At 41.0% G+C, this 26,706-nt stretch overlaps 2 long non-coding RNA genes across 3 annotated transcripts in view; one reads left to right on the top strand and one right to left on the bottom strand.

The window, feature by feature from the left end:
* LOC127373088 (uncharacterized) overlaps positions 1–26,706 on the top strand; it is a 178,334-nt gene that overhangs the window by 79,533 nt on the left and 72,095 nt on the right. The window contains exon 2 of the long non-coding RNA XR_007886872.1: positions 3,566–3,657. This is a non-coding gene — a long non-coding RNA (uncharacterized LOC127373088). The remainder of the gene's footprint in view (positions 1–3,565; positions 3,658–26,706) is intronic.
* Positions 8,281–11,250, bottom strand: LOC127373090 (uncharacterized). Of its 2 annotated transcripts, XR_007886875.1 has the most exons (5): positions 11,090–11,250; positions 10,603–10,736; positions 9,801–9,887; positions 9,592–9,705; positions 8,281–9,499 (listed from the first exon to the last, which is right to left on the bottom strand). It is a non-coding gene; the product is annotated as an uncharacterized LOC127373090 (long non-coding RNA). The 2 variants fall into 2 exon arrangements; XR_007886874.1 differs by having other exon boundaries at positions 9,592–9,887.

Consider the following 26,706-nt stretch of genomic DNA (forward strand, 5'->3'; position numbering starts at 1 on the left):
AAGTGCAATGACCAGTTCAAAATTGAAAATTTACTATCTATAAGCGTAACAGACTGCCCTAGTATACGCGTGCTGACTCAGGCTGCAGTCTGATTGATAGAGAGTTCATTCAGTAGAGCTCCTTGCAGGTGTTTGAGCTCGCTGTGGTTTATGATGTCAGGATCAGAGATTGACAAGAAGATGACCATTAAGAGACTGTCCTCAAATGACCCATGAGATGTCTGAGGTGCATTTGGATGTATTTGTTTTTGCGTGTCTTTGGTCTGTTTATCTCTGTGTGATCACATACAGTATAACAGGAACAATGAGCAAAGCAAAAAAATCCAGGTTTATCATACAACACAATAATTGGTCTAAATCCTTTGTTGTTTTAGACTTTGAATTTTCGATAGCAGATAGCTTCATGCATTGAGAATACTTCAGACTAACTTATTCATTCAAAGTCATAAGTGGTCTGACCATGTCTTTGGTCAGTGTTGTTACCTGTCCTTGAATGTCCACACTGGTAGGTGCTGAAGGTTGTTGTTTATGTTAAAAGTGACAGACGTGGCACGTATATGCAAATGAGTGATGAACCAACATAGTGTTGGTTTTTCTTTGTAAGTGTAAGTAAGGTGTTGTTCCAACATCATCCTCCAGAGGCGCTTCAATGCACCCTTTCATAGATTCTCCAATTCTGTATGTGCTTATAGCATGTCATTAAAGAACATCCACACACTGCTGACTCTTCAGCATGCCATACAGATCATTTTATCATTCTGGTGGCCAAATAATGGTAATGTAATGTACTCTAACTAATATAGAGGAAGTCTTTTATTAAATGGGCCATTTTAATCCATCATTCGACACATCCTGTACATCATATGGCAGGCAAGGGAAATCATTCCAATGTGGATTTCTTCAGCTTCAGACGTGAAACTAAATGCTGGTTTTTTTTTTTTTTTTTTTTTCATTTCTTCAAAGAATGTCATTCTATCTAAGCTATTAGAATGCTTGTTGGTGAGATGCTCTTGGCATTTCAATTGGGAGTAAGAAACAACGTATAAAAATCGAGTTCTTCAATGCTAAGTGTGTAATGTCAGTACACAGTCTTTAAACCCACATTTCTGTCTTGTACTGAGGATGAAGAGATAAAATAGTTCAACTATATTATTTCTCTGTTAGGAGAATATTAACCACCAGTGGGAGGTAGAAGTTGAGAGAAAAAGACAAATGGCGGTACGGTAGATGAGGAGGAGGAAAAGACTAGAGCAGGAGACCTGCAGATTTCAGGAAACCAAATTTAGGACTCAGAAGAATTCTTTTAATGTTTCCTCGAACTGGATTAAAGACCAAGTGAACAACCAAAGCTGATAAGATCTACATATGGTAATTCTGTTTTAACATAGCTAACAAATATCCCCAAAGTAAGATTGAGCTGTAGAGGAGAAAATAATATTAGAAAGTGATATAAATTCAGTCTAGTTCAGGTATATTATCCAAAAAGAGGACATCTGTTTTACAGCAAGGCAGCTTAAAAACAATAAAAAACAATAAAAAAAGAAGACAATAGAGGACAAAAGTACTTCTCTGTAAAACATTGTGTAAGCTGTTGCTCCTCTTGTTGGAGCCACTTTTGTAAAAAGCTACAAAGACAATATAAGAAAGATTGCATACTTTTTCATTTCAGTATGTACAGTATGTGCAGTTGGGACATACTACTCCATCATGACATTTGAAGTAAAGTGAAAATGTATGCAATTAGAAAGACTTAAACCTAGACTGTTGCTGAGCTCACGAGAGATGGAGGTCAACCCAGAGATCTCTTCTGTTTTTACTTTGTTATGTATGTAGCATACAGTATTATATTGATGACAGTGAAATGATGTTTACCTTTATGATAACACTTGGATGCACTGTCATCTGTCTGTGCTCTCGGTGGCTCAGACAATGTGACAAATCTTTTTGGATTGGGGGTCAGAATAGGCAGAAAAGCATGCCTGCTTGCAAACTGCAAAATGCGACTGAATGCAGTGGGACATACTGGTATTTCTGGCATATTGCATTTGATATACTATGTATTGGGATTCTAAATCTTCTTCTGGCATACTAAATAGTATGGTAATATGGGTATTGGAACACACCCATGGGTTACTATCTCTCTCCATATATAACCACCCGTTACCATGTGACCAAGTGAAGTTCCACACTTTGGTCACATGATGACAAATGAGCCAGTTCCACTAAAGAAGACCCTGAGATGCAAGTGCTCTGAAAGCTAGTAAGTAGATATTTACACTTAGGTTTATTTGTCACACTATGGGTAACATATTGTTTTGGGCTACAACTCACATTTATTTTCATTATTGACTGATCTTGACCCCCCCCAAATGAAATAAAATAGTAAAATACCCAGCACCATTTTCAGGAATTCAACTTTCAGTCTTATTTTCTCTGACTAACAGTGCAAAACCCAAAGAAGAAGGAGTTGTAACTAGAGAATATTCAACATTTTGTTGGACTAAAAGGATTAGCCGATTATCAAAGTAATTGCCAATTAATTATCTGTTAATGAACTTCAACTCTATATTGTATTGGATAGAATGAATGTAGGATTCCTGGTATTCAATAAATATAAATGTCTCACATCTGTCAAAACCGTAGTTGTGTTATAATATCGAAATTCACAACATGTTCCTTTTTGCTTTTACATTTAGACAATTGATGAGTTTCTTTGAGTTTGAGAGCCGAAGACACCCTGGGAGATAATAGAGGGAGGAGAAAGCAGTAAAGGAGAATACAAAATCCTCCTTAAGGGGGGAGAGGAAACACCTTTCATGATTGCTGCTGTTTAATTATACATGTGTCTGCAGTTCTGCTGCCCGGAGCTACAGTCCAATAACACGGCATCTCCAGCACTCTGCCAAATGCTTCATACGAGCTACACCACAAATGCACTCCCAGCACACTCAACATGAATAGCAGCTGTGTAAGGCTAACAACCGTCAGTGCAAGCCAGAAAGATGAAGAAAATGTGGTGTGGGCTTAAAAGGAGCTTTAGCTTTGGTACAGTAGATGCCCACTTCGGAGAGAGAGAGAGAGAGAGAGAGAGAGAGAGTAGTATTGAGTTGCAAGATGAATTGATGGAGGTGGGAGGTAAAGTCACCTTTGTTTCTTGTCTCTGTTATTAATTGTGTGTGTGTGTGTGTGTGTGTGTGTGTGTGTGTCCTCTCTGTATCTTCCTGCCATACATTTCTTTAAGACCTAACCTTATATTGATGGAAATTAATCACAGTTGAATATTGACAGCCGGCTCTACAAAGGTTAGATCATTGACCGCAGCTAATGCTCATGGGAAATTTGCTGCTGTCAAGCTACCCTCGAGCAAGGCACTGAATCCCCAGTTCCTGCAGTGTGTGTGCTCAGTGACTGATAGCTGTTTATCCAAGCAGCTAGCTCCCAGTGTTACTGCTGTGGACCTGGATGGGTGTTACTTCAAACATGGCTGTTGGTGGCTTTGATAAATGAAAGGTTGAATACAATCCATTGAAGAGTCTGTCTTTGTGTGTCTGTCTTTTTTCATCAGGCAGTTGGATAGACAGAGAGATGCTAGCAGTCTAACAGAAGCTCCTCACATTACTTCGACATCCCGGCCACAGACGACCGCAGCTCCAACAGGTAGGCCTCATCAGCACGGTTTCCACCCGCATTTCTAAATTGGATTTTTTTTTATCTGACAAAGACTGAACGGAATTCCAGCAATGTTCCATTCAGTCGCCCACTGTGTGCTTTTTTTTTGTCACAGACAAACAGACATGAAACCACAAAAATGATGAAAACACATTACTTGACTTTATCAGCCCAATAATAGGTCCATGCACACAGCACAGCAGTTCAGCATGTGCCTTGGATGTTCTAAAGTAAATCTGTGTACCACATCCTCAGATGTATGACCCAGGGGTCTACCCTAACCCTGTTTCTGATTCGACTGGTGCGGTTTGTATTTATGCGAGATCATTTGGTAACCATAGCAACACCATAGTATGTACATCACTGAGTGTGGGGATTCTCCCTCACAGAAGGAAGTGAAAGTTCAAACAGAGGCTTGTGCACTGCTCCATGTTTTAACAATTCTTCATGAAAAACGTAGGAATACAACACATCTTGTGTTGTATTGTTTTTGTTTTAATTTATGACATGTAGGACCAGTTGCAGTCTTGACAGATAATGCTCACAAACATGTAAAGTAGTTATTAAGACCCTAGAGAGGAGGGGTTTTAGTAAAGTGCTGTGTGATGTTTTGCTGTTTGCTATTTTTAAATTCTTCTTTTTTTCCCAGCTTAGCTAAAGTTAAGGAGTTACAGCATCCAAAGGACATCTCAACCATAGAAATTATGTAATTCTACAATAGAAGCAAGAAGAAGAAAATTAAAAAGGTTTTTTGTTATTGGCTGGGAAGACTAAAGTAAAGCCACAGCTTGTCATATCTAACATATCGGTTTCATTATCTTATTATTAGAAATTGGAATAATAGCATAAAGGGGGCGTTATGATCACAGAGTAGCGTTAAGGTTTATCAAGTAGCAAATTGCAAAAATTATTGTTACTATTGGAAACCATGATGGACCCTTGGGTTGGTTGATAATTCACTTGTGTGTCTGTGTGCGTGCGTGTGTGTGTGTGATGTTAATAGGAGTTCAATGCCTTAGTTGTTCTCTGGAGGCTTTTTTCTGTTTTCGGCTCTCAAAGAAAGAGGTGTCAGCACACAAGAAGATGGAAAATGAGAAAAACTGGGCTAGAGGCACCAGGGGGGGTCTGAGAGACTTTCCAGACTGCAGTGTTTTTGTGTTTGTGTGTGTGTGCTCTCGCAGTGTAACTGATTTGGGTATTTAAAAAGCAGTACATATTCTGTAGCTTTGGGGGAGATTCTTGGAAGGATTTGAACACCCCCACCACTTATTCCCTTTCTAACCTTCTCCGCTTTGCCTCATCGTTCACTCCCCAGAAAAAATCCCTGAGCATCACTGAAAATGTGTGCAGAATATATTAACGTGCTATTCAAAAATAACCCCATTCTCTAGACCCCCGGACAACTACACAATTGAAATCACCAACTCATTGTATTTGTCATTAGCATTTAGTGACGACTGTCCAGATGCTGTAAGTTGTTAGTGGTTAGCTGCGGCCTCCAGGGGGAGATCCAGAGCTCCAGGCTCTATGGGGGGGTCTGAGAGGATTACGTGCCTGGCAAGGTGCTCTTTTGTGTGGGGAGACAAGGCAGTTGAGTAGCCCTCAGATCCAGGCCACAGGCACAGAGATGAGCTGAAAGGATAATCGCAGCAGTTTATCTACTGTATTGTGGATTTAATGGAGCCTATCTGCCAACATTTTACCTTTACTGCAAATGACCTCCATTAACTCCTACTGCACTTTTCAATAACAAAATTTAGCTTTTCCAGTTTGGAATTTGACATCCGACTTGGCCTGTATTAAGTGAATAAAGATTTTCACTATATCTGCGAGGCAGGAATTATACGATGGCCATTGCTGTGGATGCCCCACCATGTGGCCATAATGCCCCTTCTAAAAGGAACTACCCACATGGCCAGTTTGGCATTGCCCTGTTTTGAACAGGCTGTTGTTCCCTTGAGCTCTGGAGGCCGCGGGTCAAACACGATCAATCTGATCCCTTTTTCTCTTTTGTGGAGTTTTTCCACAACGCCAGAGAAAAAATTACAAGAGAAAATGCAATAACTGCTAGCAGCTAACTAGCTAACGCATCACACACTCAGTTTACCCACAAGTCCACCTTTCTTAAAGGGGAAGGCGCTGGCGTTAACACTCAGGTGCGGTTAGGCTGTGGGTGTGCAAACTAGAGGTGGAGGAAGTATTCAGGTCCATTAAGTAAAAGTATTAATACCAACCCCACTGTGAAAATGCTGAACTACAAATTTTAGACCTTACTAAGCTAATAAGTATGTAAGTGTTAAAGCAAACCTTGCTTAAAGAAGTCATTGTGCACTAAAATGTTCCCTGTCAGTACTTTACTACTATATTTTATGTTTTTGGATTAATATTACCTCTATAGTAAACAATGTGCAGTCACAGCGCTCTTGCAGACTAACTGCATGTCACATTGTGGGAGATGGGTCTAATAAAGTCTTGCTCATAATCAGTGTGTAACCATACAATATCCGTTTTGAGGCATGTCAGATTGTATAATTAAGTTTCTGGCACTACAATGTAAATAGAGATAGAGACGGATAAGTCATCAACTCCCACCCCTCATGTTTTGAAAATGAAAACTGGTGCAAAAAGGTGCTTACAACAGATTTACAAATGCCAATATGGCCTGTACGGTATTTGTCTATGGGTATGTCTTCTTGGCCATATTCTGATTGGTTGGTTTGTGTATGTGTGCACTGTAGTGTAGCAGTAGTCACATTGGAGACCAAAAACAGCCTGCATAAAAAACTCAGACACTGGCAGAAATTTAGGAGCAAATTCTCACAAAGCTCTGAATCAGCCATCTGTGGACAAGTCTCACAGTGAGATCTAGGACCAGTGTTTTGGATTGACGAGCAAAGATTTCACCATGTTTCTCACACACAGTGTATTGTTGCATTAAGACCATCACTGCATCATGCCATTTCGGACAGGCAGTTACAGGGCCGCTGGAAGTAATTTTGAACAGGGGGTGCTGTGAAAAAATTGTTTCTTTGTTTTTTTTGGACAAAAAACCTATGAGCCTATAGGCCGATTTAAAATACATTTTAAAAATAAATAAATAGATTGAGATTCACTACTTTATTGTCATATACACTTCAGTGCACACAGCCAGGGTCTCTAACACACAGACGTCATCAGTTGTCAGATGAATATATGCGCTATTAATTAAACTTCACAATAACGCTATAACAATGCAATAGATTTGGTCAGCTGGCATGAACCTGAGTCACTGCACCATCTAGGTTTATGTCACACGCGACTCTGTTAGCTCCGAAATCCTTTTACGCAAACCACAAGGAAATAATCTCTGACTATTTCAGCACGTTATTGAACAGTTCTCCACATCCATTACGCAAAGAACACACGATCAAAATAACACTCTCCATCTCCATCCGCACCACCTTGCAAAAATACTATAGTGTAACGTTAAACTGCATGAATAGGTTAGATATGAAAGTGCGCAGCGGCACCATGCTCTTACTTTGAGCTACAGGCAGGGTGCCCTGGTTACAGGTGTCCAAATGTTGAGGTACGCTCTGGGGTCGTGGAGATAAAGTCTCTCATGAGGGGACGAATGTCCAGGGAGTTCAGAATGTCTGTGTGGGCATGCATCAGCGAAAGGTGTGTGAGTCTTTTCTGGGTCATGGAGCTGCGTACCCATGTCCTCAAAAGACGCAAGGCGGAGAAAGTGCACTCGGATGAGGCCACGGAGATGGGTAGGCACAGACATAACTCGATCAGTTTTTCTGTCTCTGAAAACATGGCTCTTGTTTGTGGCTGGGGGTTTGTCAAACATGATGCTACATCTTGGACTGTGACACACTTAGACCCTCTGTCTTGTGTGATATCGGTAAGCTGCTTGAGAACCTCTACTCGGCGACCACTAGCCTGCCTTACGTTGACAACATAACTTCCGTGAACCTGTGTTGATTAGGCCTCAAAATAATTCAATTAAAATCCAAAATACACGTAATAGCCTACGTGTGTCAAAATCATTTCCCAAAATATTCATAAGGAATTTATAAATTGTGCAAAATATTTTTAATATTTTTTTTTAAAATCTCACCCAACAGGACCGCAAGGCCAAAGAGTAGTTTGTTTAACCGAACAACAATAGGTGGTGCTCTACCCTGCCTAAAGGATATTTACACCAGGGGCTGCAGGAATAAAGCTAGAAGAATGATTAAGGATCCCAACCACCTGAATAATGGCCTTTTCTTCTTGCTACCATAACTACAAAATACACCAGGCCAGCAGTGAAAGGTTCAGGAAGAGCATTTACCCTCAGCCCAATAGGTTGAGTCACTAAGACTGCTGCCCCCCATCATTCTCATATATTTATTACTGTTCCTTTCCGACTTAAGCTCTTTTGAATGTAAACACTGAAAAAACTGGCAGGATTAGATTTCACTGTGATTGCAGTGATTGATTAATGTAATAAATAAACTTGATTGATTGGAACTAATGTTAGCTATAGCAGATACAGTGATGAGTGGTGAATTTATGCATCATCAGTCAGATCAGTCATTAACTCCAGAATTTTCTGACTTAACAGTTGTTTGTCATTATAGCTAAAGATCTGTTATCAATAAACACAGCAGCACTTTTAAATGTCATTTACATTTATTTTGAATTTTTTTTAGAAATGATACAAGGTAAACTATTTATTAACTTATTACATCAATTCTGCTAACATTGCTCTCACCACAGTCATTCCTGAGATCTGAAACCAAGACAAAATTGCCAAATGGTTGTTCCAATGGGGAAAGAAACATAAGTGGTCAGATGATCAGAGATGTGGTAAGATTAGTTTGCTATATTGACTTTCAATAAATGCCACATAGAGACAAGTTTGTTTACAGATTATTTTAGTTCCTGTTTTCTCCAGCTACCTTGAGGACAAAGTTCTGAAAGCTGGCTGGTGGGCTGTGAATTAGTAGCCTGAAAAAATACCAAACTCAAATTGATCAAGATTAGGTGGGTTTTCGTCGAAATGGCAAATAGTTCTAAAAGAGTTACAACATCACCAAGCTTTTACACTTTAGGGAGGTTTGTTGGTATGTCGATAATAAGAAAATTTGACAATGGAGACTGAGTCAGCGAATAAATCATGATGAGCTTACATGTGACTTACTGAAGTTTCTGCTCCACAAGAGAGACAAAAATATGAAAACATCAGTTCTCTGAAGTGATGAGACTGTAACTTTCCTCAAATGAATACAAAATATTTCCATCATGTTTTCTGTGTTCCATCGTTTGAGGTTTGGCACTCCTTGAACTACATCATCTTATTACACCATATTCTTCTAAAATTGGTATAATGGAACCTGACTGGAGCATTAGGGCCACCTACTGCTGAGCTGAGAGAACCAACTCCTAATAGCCACATGCCAATGAAAATTTGGTTAACATTTTTTGAAACTGGCTATATTATATAATAATAAAATTGTACTAGGCCAGTGAGCAAGACTATGACAAGTCTGATTTACAATACCAAAACCAAGTCAGACACAAAAGACACACTAGAACCCAAGATCAGAAGTTCTCTCTTGGGCTTTTTCTACCAACAGGAAACTCTGTTCTGGTTCAGGTACCTAGTTTTGCATTTGGACCAAAAATAAATTGCTTCAGAACCCAAAAAGTTGGGTCCAAGCTGGGACCAAAAAAAAAGAAGCAGGTTTTCCTTGGGAACCTAAATAGGACTGTCATATACTACAGTTTGTGCATTGAGCAACTCCCTCTGTTGATGATGCCTCCTTGATTACAGTGATCCCACACACCGGCTGCTTCCCTGGAATGGATGGAAATGGAAACGGGTCAATAACCAAAACTAATTTGGTGTCTTTGGATCTTCCTTGCCCATCTTTGTTCATCCCATCTCACCTTTCAATTCAGAGCTTAGCACCATTATAATTCTGTGATGTTTGTCTTCAGCCATGGCTGAATTGTTGCCACAGCAAGTTGCAGATGTAGCCAGCTTGTCCTGGAGTGGCAGGGCTGGAATTCCAACAGAGGGGTTATGTTATACCCAGTGGGACACCCTACACTCAACCACCTAAACTTCAAACTCAAATGCATCTACTTGTAGCCACCCCTCTGAAATGATGAGGCTCCTTCCTGGGGGTTAGCCTGCTTCCATATTCTCCGAGAGTCCTTGATACATCCATAGATATGGAAGTCTGTAGGGGCAAATTGAAACAGGTAGGCTCATTTCCCACACACAGACACATATGGCAGACATACATCCAAACACACCTTCGAACAAACACGCACACACTGTCATTTCCCAGCCACAGTATGCAGAGAGGCAAGGAAACAAGCACAGAATACCAAAGGCAGCCCTGCAAAAAAAATAAAAGCAAAGCAAAAGAAAGTCAAGGATACAGATGAAGAAAGAAAGGAGGGGAGGACGGGCAGTGTGTTATAGGTGTCTAACAGCATGGAACATGCTTTGTGGAATACTTTAACATTGAGCGGCTGATGCAAAAGCTGATATCAACCTTCATATTGTGTCTCATAGCTCTCAGTGCTGAGGATTAACCATCTTGTGCACGCTGCAGATCAATAGAGGTGATAGCATTGTGTGTGTGTTTTTGTCACTTGAGGGGGGAAAAAAAGGTGAAACAAGCTGGCGTCTCACTCTCTTTTCTCAGGCTGTAGACGGAGTCTGTGCCAAGAAAGGCTCTCTTCCTTGAAAATGCAATCTCTCTACGTATAGTTCGTATATATATCATTTTTTCTGTTACTTTTTCTGTGTCTGTTTTACACTTTATCACAGTTCCTGGAGCCTAAAGTATATTTGCCTCTCTCTCTTGGCCAACCTTCTGCACACACAGAGACATGCACACAACACACTGTACACATTAGGGTTTCATGATACTGCAAAAAACTTACATTGTGAATCACATGCAGATATACAATGAGCAATCTGTCTGTCCTCCTCCTGCTTCTACCACACTTGGTTTAGCCCTCTGCCACCCCTCCAGAAATCAGCTAGGACTCCTCCACTTGCGTGGAGACTCTGGCACCTGTACCGTCAAGTATAGAAAGAAAAGGTGGAGATTTGGGAAAAACAACACTTTTCTTCTTAAACTTTACAAATGGAGTGGTTAACAGGAATACGCAGACTCAAAAGCTGTAACGGCTGCCTCTGGCCTGCAGGCGACATTAACTATAATTATCTAAGTAGCAAGCAGGTTATACGGAGACTTTGTATTCAGAGCAGTCAGTTTGCTATGAGCTCTGGCAAAGGAGTCCACTTGATCAGTTTATCAAACAACCAAAACAGTGAAATGCACCCTTCACCAGAGTACATTGGAAACTCTGTGTATCCAAAATCCCATAAATCGGAATAAATTATGTAATATCAGGCGGGCTTTACCTGTAGGTTAGTCATGTAAAAGGAGAACCTTGCAAGTTTTCCTTTTGTATCCAGGAGCAAAAAAGTTGCATTAGGTACCTTACTTTGCCTTACAGACTATGAGGTGGACTTGGAAGTCCACAAAGGCGTAGGACTGCCCCAATGTCAAATCGTCAAGTGCATAAGGGCTCAGAGCCCTTTACGCACACTTTCATAAGTCCACTTTTCTGCAGATCTTTCCTGAGAGAATTACCCACAGTTCATAGCATTGTGATGTTAAACACAGGGCTACTAGGGGCTTAGCCCTGAAGTGGCTTACTAAAAAATAGTAAACAAACATGTGAGGAGACAAAGAAAAAAGTTTACATGGAAGTGTATGATGTTGTTTAGACAAAAACGAGTAATTTGATTATTTGACAATTACCTCTAGTCTACTCTGTAAGATGTTCAAATAATCCAGTCAGACCCTAATAGTGCCTTTGCCGTAATAAACTTTATTTATACAGCCCTTGGAGCCTCTCACGCTCAAGGACTTACCAGGTGACATCAGCTAAGTCCGTCAGGGTTTAGTGCTGAGGCTTTAGGGTGGAGATTGGGATTGGGCCATAGTATTTCTAGGTGTAAAGGTGTCATTGTGTGGGCACTCCCCTGTGTGTCGTGTTCTGACCACTGATAACCTGCAGTCCCTCTAGAGCGGCCATGTTTAGGGTAACAGCAGCATGCTCATGGTTACACTACAGCTTTGTGTGCGCTTTGTGTGCTTTACCTTGTTTACTCCAAGGTAAAGGCCAAATGACTCACTCTCTCTCCTGTGCCATAGTGCACAACATGTATAACATGCTGTATATATGTGTGTGCTTTTCCACGGATACCTGTGATGACTGATGTTCTGATATTCCATAGTCTGATATTTGTAACCTCATGCAACATATACTGTACACTGACAGGAGGTCATCTCAGTGTGTTATTAATCGGTCTTGCCTAGGTAGTGGTGGATGATACGTCCATATTATTGTTCATTAGCTATAGAATTTGTATATAACAATGACATGATCATATCAGGTTATCTCTTAACAAAATGCTTTTGTTTAATGCATTTGCAGTATTATAATTAATACGTTGATATTGATTTTAACCATGTCATTCAGCCCTGTAGAGGATGTTTGATGATTTGTAATATCTTTGAACGTTTTTTTCCTGTTGAAATCTGTTAATTGCAAATCATGGGTTTTGCAAAGAAAGCAGCCAGTGTTCAAATTACACAGTGGCTTTCGTGGGTGGGAGGGAACTGTACACATGCGCGCATATACATGAAAGCGCCCACCAATGTGCAAAAATATACTCTCAATACATTTCAATTCATACTGAGAATATTTAGCCTGTGACAACAAAGAAACAGAAAAATGACTCACTGTTGCAATGTTTTTTTAAAACACTCTCCACTGGGAAACCATAAACGCACGGTGGCTAGGCAATGGTTTGAGTTACTTTGTTAAACAGACCAGACCTAGGGTGCATCCCATGACAATTATGCCCACAGTCTCCAGTGTTTTCTTACTGTCTTACAGTCGTACTTACAAAAACAGCAAAATACATTTTCTAACAGCTACTCTAAACACAACCCAATGCTCGCTGCACAGTAAAACCTTTGCACTGTGTCACTTTGGTACCAAGTTGATGCCAAAGTTCTGAAAATGTGACAGTACTCGTTTTTTTTACAGTACTGTAGGTACAGAAGATGCAATTCTTCCGGACCTGACTGGGACAGCATATACGCATAAAAGCACTCTTGTCTGTTTATAATGCCATAGAAAGAAGAACACCTGATGTTACCGAAATAAAAATTATGCCATGCAGACGTGAGCGGTGTGAACAAGCTGTAATCTATAGTGATAAAGCTTTTGTGCTGATATCAATACAAACTAAGTCTCAAAATGAACAAACTATAAAATTATAACTGTGATAGAAACAGAAGGCAAACTCCAATCTGCCTGCCCGGCAGGAGAGGCCTTCCGGGGATTTTCAAACTGAACTATGAGCAAGGCGCACAGACAGATGACTCAACTATACTGATATTGATTGGCAGATAGTCAATACGAAAACAAAATATCAACTAAAGAGTGGAAACAGGCAGCAAACAGACAGCAGGAAAGAGTAGATTGAGTTTTCATTTATTACTTGAAGGCTAAATGCCACTGTTGTTTTTTGTAATGTTACTTTTTTTTTTTACCGTGGTATCAAATTGGATATGGAGAATCGTGGAATTTCACTGGTATTTTTGTCAACTACTTAATTTCTGGTATCATGACATCCCTAGTAGGCTATGCCTGAAACACCCTACAGATATAGGATTGAAACACCACATGCCTCAATGTAGCATTCACTTCTTAGCCAGAAAACATTCACTCAAAGGCATAACTTGCATCGAGAGCACCCCCACGCATCAATGGCCACAGCAGGAATAGACAGCATTGTGTTTATTAGACTCAAAACACACACTCTGTCAAGTGCTTTACTATCTTAGCCTATTCGTTATATCAGGAGGCTAAATATAGGGACCAAACCTGGCACCAAAAATTTAGATATGTTGTAGCTTCCCCTAAATTTCTCTAATGATGCTGTCTGGTGACCCCAGTAGCTCACCTGTATTACAAAGCAGCCACTCTAGATTTATCCTGCTGTCATATCATATATAGGCAGTGCATGGGAACCAAGGCAGGAAAACACTGGTGGCAATGCCTGTTAACTGTTAGTAAATCAGTCACTGACAAGCAGTAAAACTGTAGCAAACCCTTAAGTATTTCTTTTAGAGTGAGTAATGAAATAACAGGTCATTTATCAAACATACGGCTGCTGTTTTTGCTGTTTGTGGTAAAAATCTTTGTTTGCACAGACTCTGTTGAACTCTGCAGTGCTGGCACATCTGCTCTCCTCCTCCTTTCTCATTGTTGTGTAGGACAGTGGAAATCAGCTCCATGAATAGTGATGCCATCACTGGCGGCCATCGCTTTGTCTGCACTACGTCTCACATTAGTTCCTTTTAGCAGTCTCAGGTCCAATCGGACAGCTGATTGACGTTAATTGAAGAGAGTGAGACTGAAAAAAAAATGAATTGAGAGGATATGGAATAAGACCTAAATTGCAAAGGACTGGAGGAATAAAGTTGTGAAAACAGCAGTAAGATGCATCTGTAATGGGCGTATGGTGCTTGATGGGATGTAAAACCTGCCTCTCTATCTGTGTGTGAGTTTCTTTACGTGAACTAGTGCCAAAGCCTTATGGTTTTTGATTTACAGGCTGAGAAAAAACAAACATTCTGTAGAAAGGTTTGAGGAAAAATGAGTGAAGGAGCTGTGTTCACGGTGACCTCCATGGAAACAATAAAATAAAGAGATAATGCTGACGGGGTCATATTTCTGCCGTTGTTTTCTCCTTTTCTCGCCTTTCTTCTTCCTCAGGAAAATCAAACAGATGACAACTTTATTAACCTGAGACTGATTTATTCAGTGATGCACTTCATTTTGGAAATGGATGCTTGTTTTTTAAAAGGACAGGAACACTATCACTCTTTTAGATTGTTTGTTGCGTTGTTGCATTTTCTCACCTCCTGCCTCCACCTCTTCCTCTCCCTCCGTCTCGCTTGTCGTTATTTCTGAAAAAGGCGGATGGCGGGAATAAATCTGGAAGGTTGTCATAAAGGTGCCTTTACCTTGTTCTTTCCCAGACCTGAGGAGTTGAGTACCTACTCGATCAAACTGATTACTCAGGCAAAGTATGTCGAGCTTACACTCCATTTGACCCGCTCTGAACTACATCTGAGGGTCTTCAAACAACCACAGAAGTCTTCTTTTGAGAGTTAAAGAAACAACCCGTGGCAATGCATGACCCCATACACTATACATCTGTCCTTCACTTTAAAGCACGCTTTGTACTCTGTTGACAAAGTATACAGCAATGTCTCATTAAGGGGGGAGCTGAAGCAGTAGCGTTACCTTACTGTTAATGATTTGGGGATGGATTGTGTCAGGTTGAGCCGATTCCTCACCCCTCCTCACCCCACACACACCTTCAAAGGCTCACCTGACAGGGCAGAGATGAAAGGCAGAGGGAACAGGCGGCAGTGGGAGGTGTGGAGAGGTGACGGGTGCTGGGAGGAAAGGCGTGGCAGACGAACCAAAAGCAGGAATTAGAATGAAGAGAAAAGGAAGAGGACGAGAGAGGAGAGAGATGTGTGAGGGAGCACAGTAGGGGAGTGAGCCTTCATACACACCCCACTCAGAGGTTAATGTGTTCTGAAGGCGCACATGCATGTGTGTACATATAGTGTATATATTCTATATTTTGCCAATGTGTATATGTGTTCTTCAAAGTTATTACACAGGTGGAGGTGACAGCTCTGCATTAGCTAGGTGGAAGAATGTGACAATGCTATGACAAGTCACTCTCTCTCTCTCTCTCTCTCTCTCTCTCTCTCTCTCTCTCTCTCACACACACACACACACACACACACGTACACACATGCACACAGTATTCCACTTTTGCAATTCCAACTTTCCAAACCCGTCTCTGCACTGACACACCAACTTTTAGCACCTACACAAACCCTCATATGGCTGGCAAGTCAGCAAGGCTCTTGCTGACACTCACCTGTCTGTGTTCACAGTGTATCAGATGCTCTCTCTCACACACACACATAAACACTGAGCACATAAAGCAGCTTGAAGCCCATTCAAACACACAGTTTTATTTCAATATTTTTTTTTTGTTTTGCTGTGCAGCTGTTAAGTCAGCAGACCATTCCCCAAACAACACCATCAATGTTTCTATCAATATCAGCACAGGCAAACCAACTTTGACTCTTTTCCAGAAATATAACTGGTAAATCCTCCAACCTTTTGACATTTGACATCCCTGCTCTGACCCAAAACCTCCACCTGTGACTCCCCTCCAGCACCTCAGACAGCATACCAAAAAAAGGTTGGTCTCTTGGTTTTAATTATATGACAGAGAGCAAGTTCATGAAACAGGTTCACAGAAACTGTTTTAGCACATACATATTCGACTGAAAACCTCTGATCTTGGTAGTTTGATCAGATGGTATCCCTATGACACATTCTGGACCCTTTCCATCCGAAAATGTTGATGAAATGAAATGCTGTTTCATTTATAATGTCTGCTCAATACTAGGGCTGGGGGTAAACCATTATTTATTAAACCATTAATCGGGCGATTATTTTATCGATTAGTCGACTAATCTAACGACTAATTGGACGATTAACGTGAGTCAGCTAACGTTAGACAGATAACGTTAGAAGCTACTGCAATCTTCTTGCTACCGTTAGCTAGATCTAGCAGCTGTGCACTTTGGTGGTGCTAGGCTAACCAACGCGTCTTAGCTCTCTCTCTGAAATGGAGGCACCCCACTGCCACTCGCGATGGAGACAACAACAAGCAACCACCAACGCTGGCCAAATCAATCTCATGCCCGTGCAGCGCACCATGCAGCCCGAGCTCCGCCCACCCCGGTGGCGCCAGCCAATCACCGCAGCCCCCCGCGGCAGGCCAGCAGCCCGCCCACGCCAGCCAACGTTAGCTACTATAGATAGCTGTGTTCTGCAGCCGTAAGCCAGATACCATTCAAGCCAACATTAGATGATAACTAACGTTAACTAAACACAGCTGTCTGGGCGCCAGTAGCTAGCCAACGTTAACATTAGCCACCAACCCAGCACGAACAAACCGCACGGAGAGCCAAGACAGCCAGCCAGCACCACTGAAGTGCGCAGAGCCCGAGCCACACAACACACCACACGAACATGAAACCAACCCAGCCAACGGCAGCACCCACCCGCCACCGTCTCCTCCATGAGCGACAACGGGGCGCCGCCGCCCCAGATGCTCCCACATTGCCAAATGGAGTTGGCATACCACACCAGCACCACAGCAAAGAGCGCCAATAACCACACCTTTACGTTTGGGACTAAATTTGAAATATTCCCATACCTTCGATGATATAGGGCGAGCTGTTTTTTAAAAGGACTTTTTCTTTTATTGGGGCTTTTATTGGGAATTCTGTGAGGAGGTTGCTGTTTCGTCCTCTGCAATGTTTTGGTCTCCCACGTGTGCGTGTAGAGCTGTGGCGAAGCGTTGACACAAACATTTGACGTCGACGTAGACGCGTCGCTACAGGCCTACTCAATATACATTTGCACATGAAGTGTGTTGCTGTAGTGCTACTATTTTCATAGTGGTTCTAACAATAATTTCTGCACATTTAATATTTCCCCCCTGCTGTATAATTGCTTTTTAAGAAACCAGTGTGCAGGATTAAGTGGTATCTAGCGGTGAAGTTGCAGATTTGACATTTGAGTACAACTCACCTTCCAAGGATAGAAACTACAACAGAAAAGCCCAATCTAGATCCAGTGCTTGGTTTGTCCATTCTGGGCTACTGTGGTGGTTCAAATGGCCCCAAAGAAGAGGAAACACTCCCTCTGTAGATAAAAACAGCTCATTCTAAGGTAATGAAAACAAAGCGGTGGTTGGTTTTTTACACAGTAATGAAAACATACCTATGAATGTTATTTTTCGTTTCTGACAATAGATCCTCCCAACTGCTACTTACTGGACTTTACTTTGGCTCGATGAAGTGACCTGCATTGTTCCACATGCACCAGTTTAACGTCTCACAGTGTCTGTGAGCTTTCATTTTTCAGTAGCAATGCTGTGTCCACACACAATCTATGCTTTTATTGTTCAGTCACAATAGGGTTGAGTGAGTACTCGGCTGAAACAAGTATCAAGTACTGATAAGGTGCTTTTTACAAGCATGAGCATGATTAGAGTACAATGTGTCATTATCTGTTTTCTAATAAAAGATCTGAACTTTAATGGAAAGAACACTTTTTTTTACTCTTGTGACCAAAAAGACTACTCTGAAGCTGTGCTGTATAGTTTTCTAATAAATATGGCAACTTCTGAACAACACATATCTATTTCAGGCTTAAATTAACCATGTCTGCTTAGTCCCGTCCATGTCTGGTTTAAGCCACCCATTAATACAGATAATTTAGTTGGTTGAACAGATATACTCACTGATCCTTAATTCACATGTTAAATATACTGCATTCACATGGGTTCAGGCAGACAGACAACACTTTCTGGAAAGCATAGGAAAGGGCAGGATGGCAAAATGAAACAGGCATAGTGATATGTTGCTATGGGGATCATGTATTTACAAAGAATAGAATAAAATATATTAAATACAGTTATTTTGTGTATATTATTTTATACAATTTATTAAAGTGGACTTCACTTTTAAATCACAAATCAATGTCAGCATTGGTTTCATTACAGTTTAGTCATATAATTCAGTTTGCAGCTTTTCTCTTTTGTTATTCACATCCCACTGTCCAGATGGCCCCATGTGTTCTCCTTGTGTGAGAGAGCTACTTAACATCTGGATTTAAATTCTGTCGCAGAGCACAGCAAAAAGTTAAAATATTTAAACTTTTTGGTGGCACCGATTGCTCAAAGACACTTCAACATGCAGCAGGAGGAGCCTGGGATTGAACTGCTAACCTTTTCATTAATGGACAACATGCTCTACCTCTGAGCCACAGGCAGCCTCACCTATGTTTACAGCCCTGCTCTCATCCTATAATATGACATCCGGTTTGCCATTTGCCTGAATCCATGGGAATTCAGCATTAGGATAAAGGGCCGTTTCTTATACAGGTAAACAGCTGTTTATCTTTTCTTCAGTTATTGGTAAAAAATAGATCAATAATCAGTGCTAAGAGTTTCCATGATCCTTGCAGCAGCAACTTGTAGCACTTACCAGCCTGTTGAATGCCAGTGCGCACTCAGAAACTGTCAGCTGTGATGGAAATGAGCCAGAGATTTCGAGTGGAATGCAGTTGTTTTCAAGACAGTTCATGACACCTTAATTGCGCATTGTTAAGTAATCACTGCAAAGAAGAAAGATTTGGCTACTAGTTAACACCAGCATGAATTAGCCTTTTATGCTTTTATAATTGAATCTCAATAGATTCAGTTGGAACACTGCAGTTTTCTGTAGTGAAACTAAAACCAGGCCAAGACTAATCTAGTCCATCCTTTTAGAAACTATTCATTTGAACTGAATGAATGAGACAGCAAATGGAAGTGTTGTTCATATTTATTGCATCCTAAAACAGCAGTAGCCTGTGTAACCTTTTAAAGTCTCGATGTATCACACAGACACACAGACACAGTATAACACATGTGCATGTTATTGTATCTCAGGCCTAGTAGGGACTTTCTCTAAACAGCCCCAGCCCAAACCTCATTAACAGAAACTGCATCCACAACATTTGGTGCTTGTGCAATAACTTGTAAACACATTAAAAATTAAATTGCACCTACAGGCTTTGGAGCCGCATGTGCATTTTAATTCGCAGGCCTCCCAACTTCTATTAACAAGCGCTGTCCCTTCTAAAAATGGCCCTGAAACCAGATTTTGAATATTTTCAATAAATGCAAATTAGGATGTGGAAGATTACAGTGTTGTTGGGAAATTGCTTTGACTCAAGAACCTCAGTGTCACATGTTTGTATAATTCAAAATCAAAAAAGACTTATATATATAAAAACTATAATGAAATTATCAAATGTGAAAGCGTGACTTAGTGTATGTTCTCACAGAGATGAATGAAATAGTCCATGTAATAATGTGCTGTCCATCTGTGGGGAAAAAAGGCTAGCAAGATGTCCACTGTCGGGATAAGGTTAAAGGATTAAAGGAAAACACTGGTGATACTCCAAAACAGCTAAATGAATTGGTCATACTATCAAGTATTGTTAGTGGATTAAAAAATACCCATCAAATACACTTCCTTCTGTTTGAATAATGTCTGTGTTCTGCTGTTTTAAGAAATGAATGAACCTTAAAAAAAACACTGTGTATTGAAATGTAGGTACTTTTTCTATGCTTTTTTGTTAAAAATGGTTTGGTATGAGAAATTTCCACTGTTTGGTACTTGTTCTAGATCAATAACGGTGTGTTCATACAGAAAGAAAGTTAATTTTTGCCTTGCATACTTGCATTCAAGTTTGACCAGCCGCCTATCAGTGAGCAGTGGCTCTGTACCTCCGCCCCTCCCAGTCCTCTTCTCCAACAACGCTCCATAGACACAATTTTTTCACTCAAACTGAACATGTCCAACTCCTGCTTTTCTGGCTAGAATTTTTTTAATTAAATTGCTGGATGGACTAGTGTTTAAGTGAAATTATGTGCTTGTCCTTCATCAATTCCTCTTTTTTCAGCTTGTTTATTAACCACATCAGAATGCAGACTATCATCTGTCATGATATTTTGCAATAGCTAGGCTGTACAGCGACATAGCCTACCACTGTGAGCCAGACAATGAGGTCATGTGAGATCAGGCACAGGACCACTAGAAAATATATTATTAGTATGCATGCTATCAACCAACTGGACAGGGGGGTCTACTTCAGGTGGTCTACTGACAGTGTTGCATGTGAACGCCACCCGCACAACATCCCAGTTGGGTGTGGTCACAGCTTGTGATGTTGGGTCTGTCATAGAGTCATAGAGGCCAGTGCTTTCTTAAATGGAGTGTGATACTCTAACCATAGCTTGTGTCATAACCACAACCTTTTACTAATCTTCAACACACTAGAGATGCCATGCACATTTATTGTAGATTAATAATTAAATAATAATTTAAAAAATGTTAGCATTGGATGTTAAAAAACATTGTTATTGAATGTTTCCAGGATTTCGCAGAATCATCAAATGACATGTTTCTGGCGACTGGGTCTTCAGAAGGAACCAATGGGCTTCGGGCTGATGGCTGGAGACAGGATAGAGACGAAATATTCATAGCAACACATTGCTGGTTTTGGTCTTTTCTTGGTTTTTGATTAGTAATTAATAACACTAGCCTGATCCTTTTAACAATAACCTGGTGAGAGAAGGACTACCCCACAACTGTTGTTTACCAAAACCCACGCATCACCGCAGTAGGAATCGCTTCTTTCCTGTACATGCATGAGTACATGAACACAAGCAGAGGAAAACACACACACACACACACACACACACACAGCTACACCTCCAGCCATATGTCCAAGTGGACCGAGGCACAGGGGTGGCAGCTTCCCCCGGACAGATGGGAGTATCAGGGGGAGGTGGAGGTGCTCACTAAGCATGGCTGCCTGTCTAGTTTGCTTTACAGGCTTCAGTCTGGGCTTGCTGCCTTCAAAGGGAACAGTTACAGTCCAAATCTGCTCGTGCCAATGAGCATCTTTTCAGAGACGATGCAAACAACAGGCTGAATGCTAACTGAGTTTCTACTACTGCATCAGCCATGGAGGGAAAGACTTGACTGTTGTCCCTTGAAAGAATGAAACTGAATTGAGTGCTTATTAAGTCTGGGTTAATCTGGTTCTTGGTGTATTTGGTTTGTTTATTAGTTGGTAGTGCTGTGCCTATGGTATGATTCAGTGGCCTCTATTTTCTGCCCTACTGCTTTGATAAGTTATCAACGGTGTCAGCTAGGGCTGTGTATTGGCAATTAGTTATAATATATATTAACATTCATATTTATGATAAACTTGGATTAATAATTATGCGGTCTGCCTGTGAATATTAACAGCACCTTTTTCAACAAACTAGTCAAAAGTAATCTTTTATCAATTAAATTGTATTCGATAACACAGAAAGGACACAGGATTCTCATTTTCTCTTAGGATTTCTGTGGCTATCACACACAGTGAGACCCTGTGATGGGTTCCCAAACATCAACACTGAGCTGTTTGGGATTTGGGGGCACTACTGGCCTTTATAACAAAATCAGGGAGTGTATTTTTAAACATGCCTCTTGCTCTCACACGGTTGCCATTATTCAAGGACATCTGAAACTGAGGAGCACAACAACAGAGACGCTTCAGAGTGAAAACAGACTGTTACTTAGAAATTGACTCAACCAGCAGTAGAACACTAGGTCTGCTCAAAGAGAATGCCGTAATGCCTTCCTCCAAAATGAAAAAAATGTTGCTTTACTGAAATGCTTACTTGTTTATTGGGTACATTTGAATTTGCAATGTACTTTTTTTTCTTAAAAAAGGAAATGAGAGAGAGAGCAACTACTAAATGATTAGGGGTCATTTACAGAAAGTGATGAAGGTGCTATTCTGTTCCTAGATGTTATTTAATCATACTTAATTAACCTCCTGTCAGGAGCACGTAGCTCTCTGCCAAAAACCCACATCTTTATTGTCCCTGCTGACCAAAGCCTCACTTTGTACATCCTGAATGAAATTACCATTAAAAATGTACTCAGATTATAGTTACGATATCTGCAAATTTACAGTAAATAACATTTATTCTCATTTAATAATTGACCCTTTCTAAGTATTGATATTTGTCAGATTTCTCATTTAACCATCTTCAAAATGTGGTTGTCTTTTCAACATAGACAGGTTTAGCACATAGCATATCTAAGTACAGGAAAGGAGGAAGCTGACCAGGGCTCGGACCAAGGCTTGCTCAACTGTTATTGGAGCACAGAGCAAGTACACACAGTTTACATTTTCTGGTATCCCATTCTCACTTTATCCAATCACGAGAGAGAACTCCACAAAGAGGTGGTCCTCAATGGCAGGCAGCAGAATTTCAGTGTGTAGATGTGGGGAGGAGGGAGGGGAGCTTCAGGCACAGGGTGAAAGTGTTTGTGTTTGTAATTAGACACCAAAGTACTGTAATGTTTTATGATATTTTGAGACAGAATTGTATATTATCATATTACAAGATTATTAAGGTTATAAGGTGTCTTGGAATGTCCTGCCAGTCTGATAGGCCAAGACAGTGCATCGACGTGCAATGATGTCACATTGCCTTGCAGGAAACCTGGACCTGGTTAAACCTGTTTCCAAGATGACCCTGCCATGTCTTTTGTCACAGCCTGTGTCAGGGCCCGGCTGTGCCATCACAGTGGTCTCATTGCAATTAAACCAGAAGGCTCTGACATTTTCTAAACATGGGCTTCTGGTGGTAGCTCCCACTTGTGGCCAGTCAGTCTAGTGTACCTTTAACAAGTTTATGCCATTTAGAAGACACGATAGAAGCTACCATGTGATGCTATTGAATCTAATTTGTGGAAGTGTAAAAGCTGCATGAGTGACGGTAGAGTGTGACCTGCTGGTTCAGGTGGACTGAAGTGTTACTGTATCATATGAGGATACTCTGAACTCTGCCTCTCTCTGTCATGTTTTATCTATCTCTCTGACTCACCCTGTTCCTCTCTTGCCATCTAATTCTCTCATAAGAAATAACACACCCTCATACACACACACACAGACATTGGATGCCAGTATTGCGCACAGCTTAGTCAGCCCACTCTCTCTGGGGTAACAGGGTGTCTCACACTGGGCCTTGGCTGGCATACTGAGACATGTGGAGGAAGCACACACACACAGACACACACACTTGAACTCACTCACCCGGCAGTGCACAGATGGACACATGGACAGGCCTTCAATGACCAACAGTCTCCAAGGACAAACTGATGGCCCATTCACAGCCATGTTCACACACACACAAGCCCCAAACATACACATGGTCACACACTTACACACACTCACCAAGTGGGTTGTTTAGGGTCATGGTGCATGTGTGTGTGTGTGTGTGTGTGTGTGTGTGTGTGTGTGTGTGTGTGTGTGTGTGTGTGTAGGTCCTTTACAGATGGACTTGCAGTGCCATTAGGAGACATGAGGGGACATGGCATCATTAATAATACAGCCAACAGCCTGCTCCAAGGGCCTGGGTTCAACATTAACAAGCTGCCAGCCTGGCACACACAAACACACACATACACACACACACACACACACACACACACACTGACTCACCACACGTTCTCAACGTCACTTTAGCTGACACAACTCCGCGTGGGATTTAGATGTCTTTTTTTTTTTCTTTTTGAAAACGTCTTACATTAAAACACACTCTGTGCCACACACACCATCACACTCCCGCAGGCAGCAGATGGTGTGGTGGGCGTCAGGTACAGTAGCAGCCTCCTGACACCCCAAACAGCTGTTACCATTACAGCATGCTAATTGCCATCAATCAAGACAGCACCTCGGTGCATTCACAGGCAGAGTTTATACCGTTTTGTGTGCTCTGTGTATGTGTGTGTTTAAGAGTGTAACACAGAAATAGAAAAGGCAAAGGCAGAGTTTTTCCCCTCATTACCTAAACCCAAAATGATGTCCTCTCCCTCCTTTTCTGGAGGAAAAAAACCCTGTGATGAATAATGAAGACAACAGGAACAGAGACAACAAAATCCATAATGTTGCACGTCTTTCCTGTACTCATTAGTGTCTGTCTGTGTTTGTGTATGTGCGGCCAGTATTCAATTTTTTATTAAAGTTAGGGGGGGTCGTGTTAGCACTCTGCTGTGGGCTGTGAATTAGTATTTTTTCAGCAAGCGGCTGCACATAGTGTTTGATTTGTGCAGGCAGACTGGGATCGATGGTCAGAAACGAGCCTGTCGATGCAGGTCAGACTGTACATGGCCATATTGATACTGTTGCAAACAGCAAAACTCTGGTTCAATAGTCCCTTGTGGTTCAGAGGCTGTTGCACAAGAGCCATGCAACACAGTAATGTTCATTATTCCACCTGGCATGTTATGTGGGGGATATCGATAGAATCATAACTGAACCTTGAATTTGAGGAAAACGTGCAGTGTTGGTGTTTATCTGTTACTCCTAGCCTGCTCAGGCTAGTTGTCATGGTGAACTCAGAGACCTTGAAGCAACACAGGTAAATAACTAACTTTAAAAGCCATACATAGCTGGGATTCTCCTCCACAGAAGTTTTCACTTCCACTCAACGGATGAGACCTCTGCTCGGGACTGTATAGGCGTGTACAGTCTGCTTGACTGATATTTTCCTCTCCTTCTCTTACTTAGGCTACTTTAGAATATCTTAGGTGTTAAAGAAACAAACAAACTGTAATTATGATAAGAAATAAACAGTATGTTAATCATGATAGACACCACCATTATGCATACAGCCAACTGCTGCTGCTCAGGATTAACAGTGATGCCAAAAACATGTCACAAAATCCAACAGCTTTGGTAGCCCAACACATAGTGAGACCGAGGGAACCTGGATTACTTCTGGGGCATCTTGTACAAGTTCTAACTTCAAGAAGATTTGCCAGTTAACAGCTGGTTAAACTAAGACTTATAACGCTAAGCAAACCCTAGAGCTGTGCCCCATACCATACTATATATTAGTTCTAAGCATGTTTGAGTCTGTATGTGTCAACTTTGGAAACTTTGTAAAGGTCCAGTGTGTACATTTAGGAGGATCTATTGGAAGAAATGGAATATAATGTATATAGGTATGTTTTCATTAGTATATATAAGGTATATATACCTCAGAATGATACGTTTTTATCTACAGAGGGAACGGCTCTTCTTCAGTAGAGTCTGCAATGTTTCTACAGTAGCCCAGAACAGACAAACCAAACACTGGCTCTAAGTAGGTTTTGTGGCCACCATAGCTTTTCCTACATGCTTGGTAGGTGAGCAGTTTCAGTTGGTTGCAATCTGCAACTTCACCACTAGATGCCACTAAATCCTACACACTGGATGTAGTGTTCTCAAAGAAGTCTGTGTCTAGACTGAAAAAAACATTTTTGACATGTTGATGCACACTATTTTATTATTATATATAATAATGATATTATAAACACTAAGAAATTCAGGAGCAAAGAACAGCTGCATAATAATAAACATTAAGTCTTTAGAAAAAACATTTTGCATTTTGTGGTGAAATTGTAACATAACAAAAGGTTACTTAATCTATCTATCAAAACAATAACCTTCTGTAGTGAGTTGTTTGGGTACCAGGTGCCCTGACATTATGTCAAAACTATAATGTAAAGATAATGAAAAACATTCTTTAATAACTGAGTAGATCCTACAAAGCTACTGAAATCAATGACTTAAGTCCATCTCTCCCTGTCAGAGAAGTGGAATGCTTTCTTACTTCCTCTTCCTTCCTCTCTCTCTTCTCCAGCCATCTTTCTTCCAAACGCTTCCACACATTGCTAGTTGCCAATCCTGACCCCTCGGAGTCCTGATTGAGAATTTCACCCTACAGAATCAATACTCTAATCTTCCTCCTCAGCACACAGTAGATAAGTCAGTCTACGCTGTCTGCTCTGCCCTCCTCCACTCAGAGCCCAGCCCGGTGTCCGTCATCCTGGGGGATAGGTCAAGCTTCTCCTCCCCACCCAAAGGACATGCCTGCATGAGAGATGGGTGGGTGGGTGGAAGCATGACTGATGGTTGTTATGATAAAGTGTAATACTAGTACACACACAAGAAATGGGTGATGTGGCCAAAATATAAAATCTGATACTGTTTTTAAAATACTTGAAGGATTCATGACTTTAATCATTTTTGTTTCCATCCCAGTAGCGAAAGATCACTTTATTCACTAAGGTATACTAACACTTGTGCCAGAATAATACATAGAAGCTTGTTTGCTGCCTCACAGGGAGTTGATCTTGACATTGATAGTTGATTCATTTAATCTTTGTGTCTTCAGTAGGC

The sequence above is a fragment of the Dicentrarchus labrax genome, unplaced genomic scaffold (assembly GCF_905237075.1).
Source record: "Dicentrarchus labrax unplaced genomic scaffold, dlabrax2021, whole genome shotgun sequence".
Classification (NCBI taxonomy): domain Eukaryota; kingdom Metazoa; phylum Chordata; class Actinopteri; family Moronidae; genus Dicentrarchus; species Dicentrarchus labrax.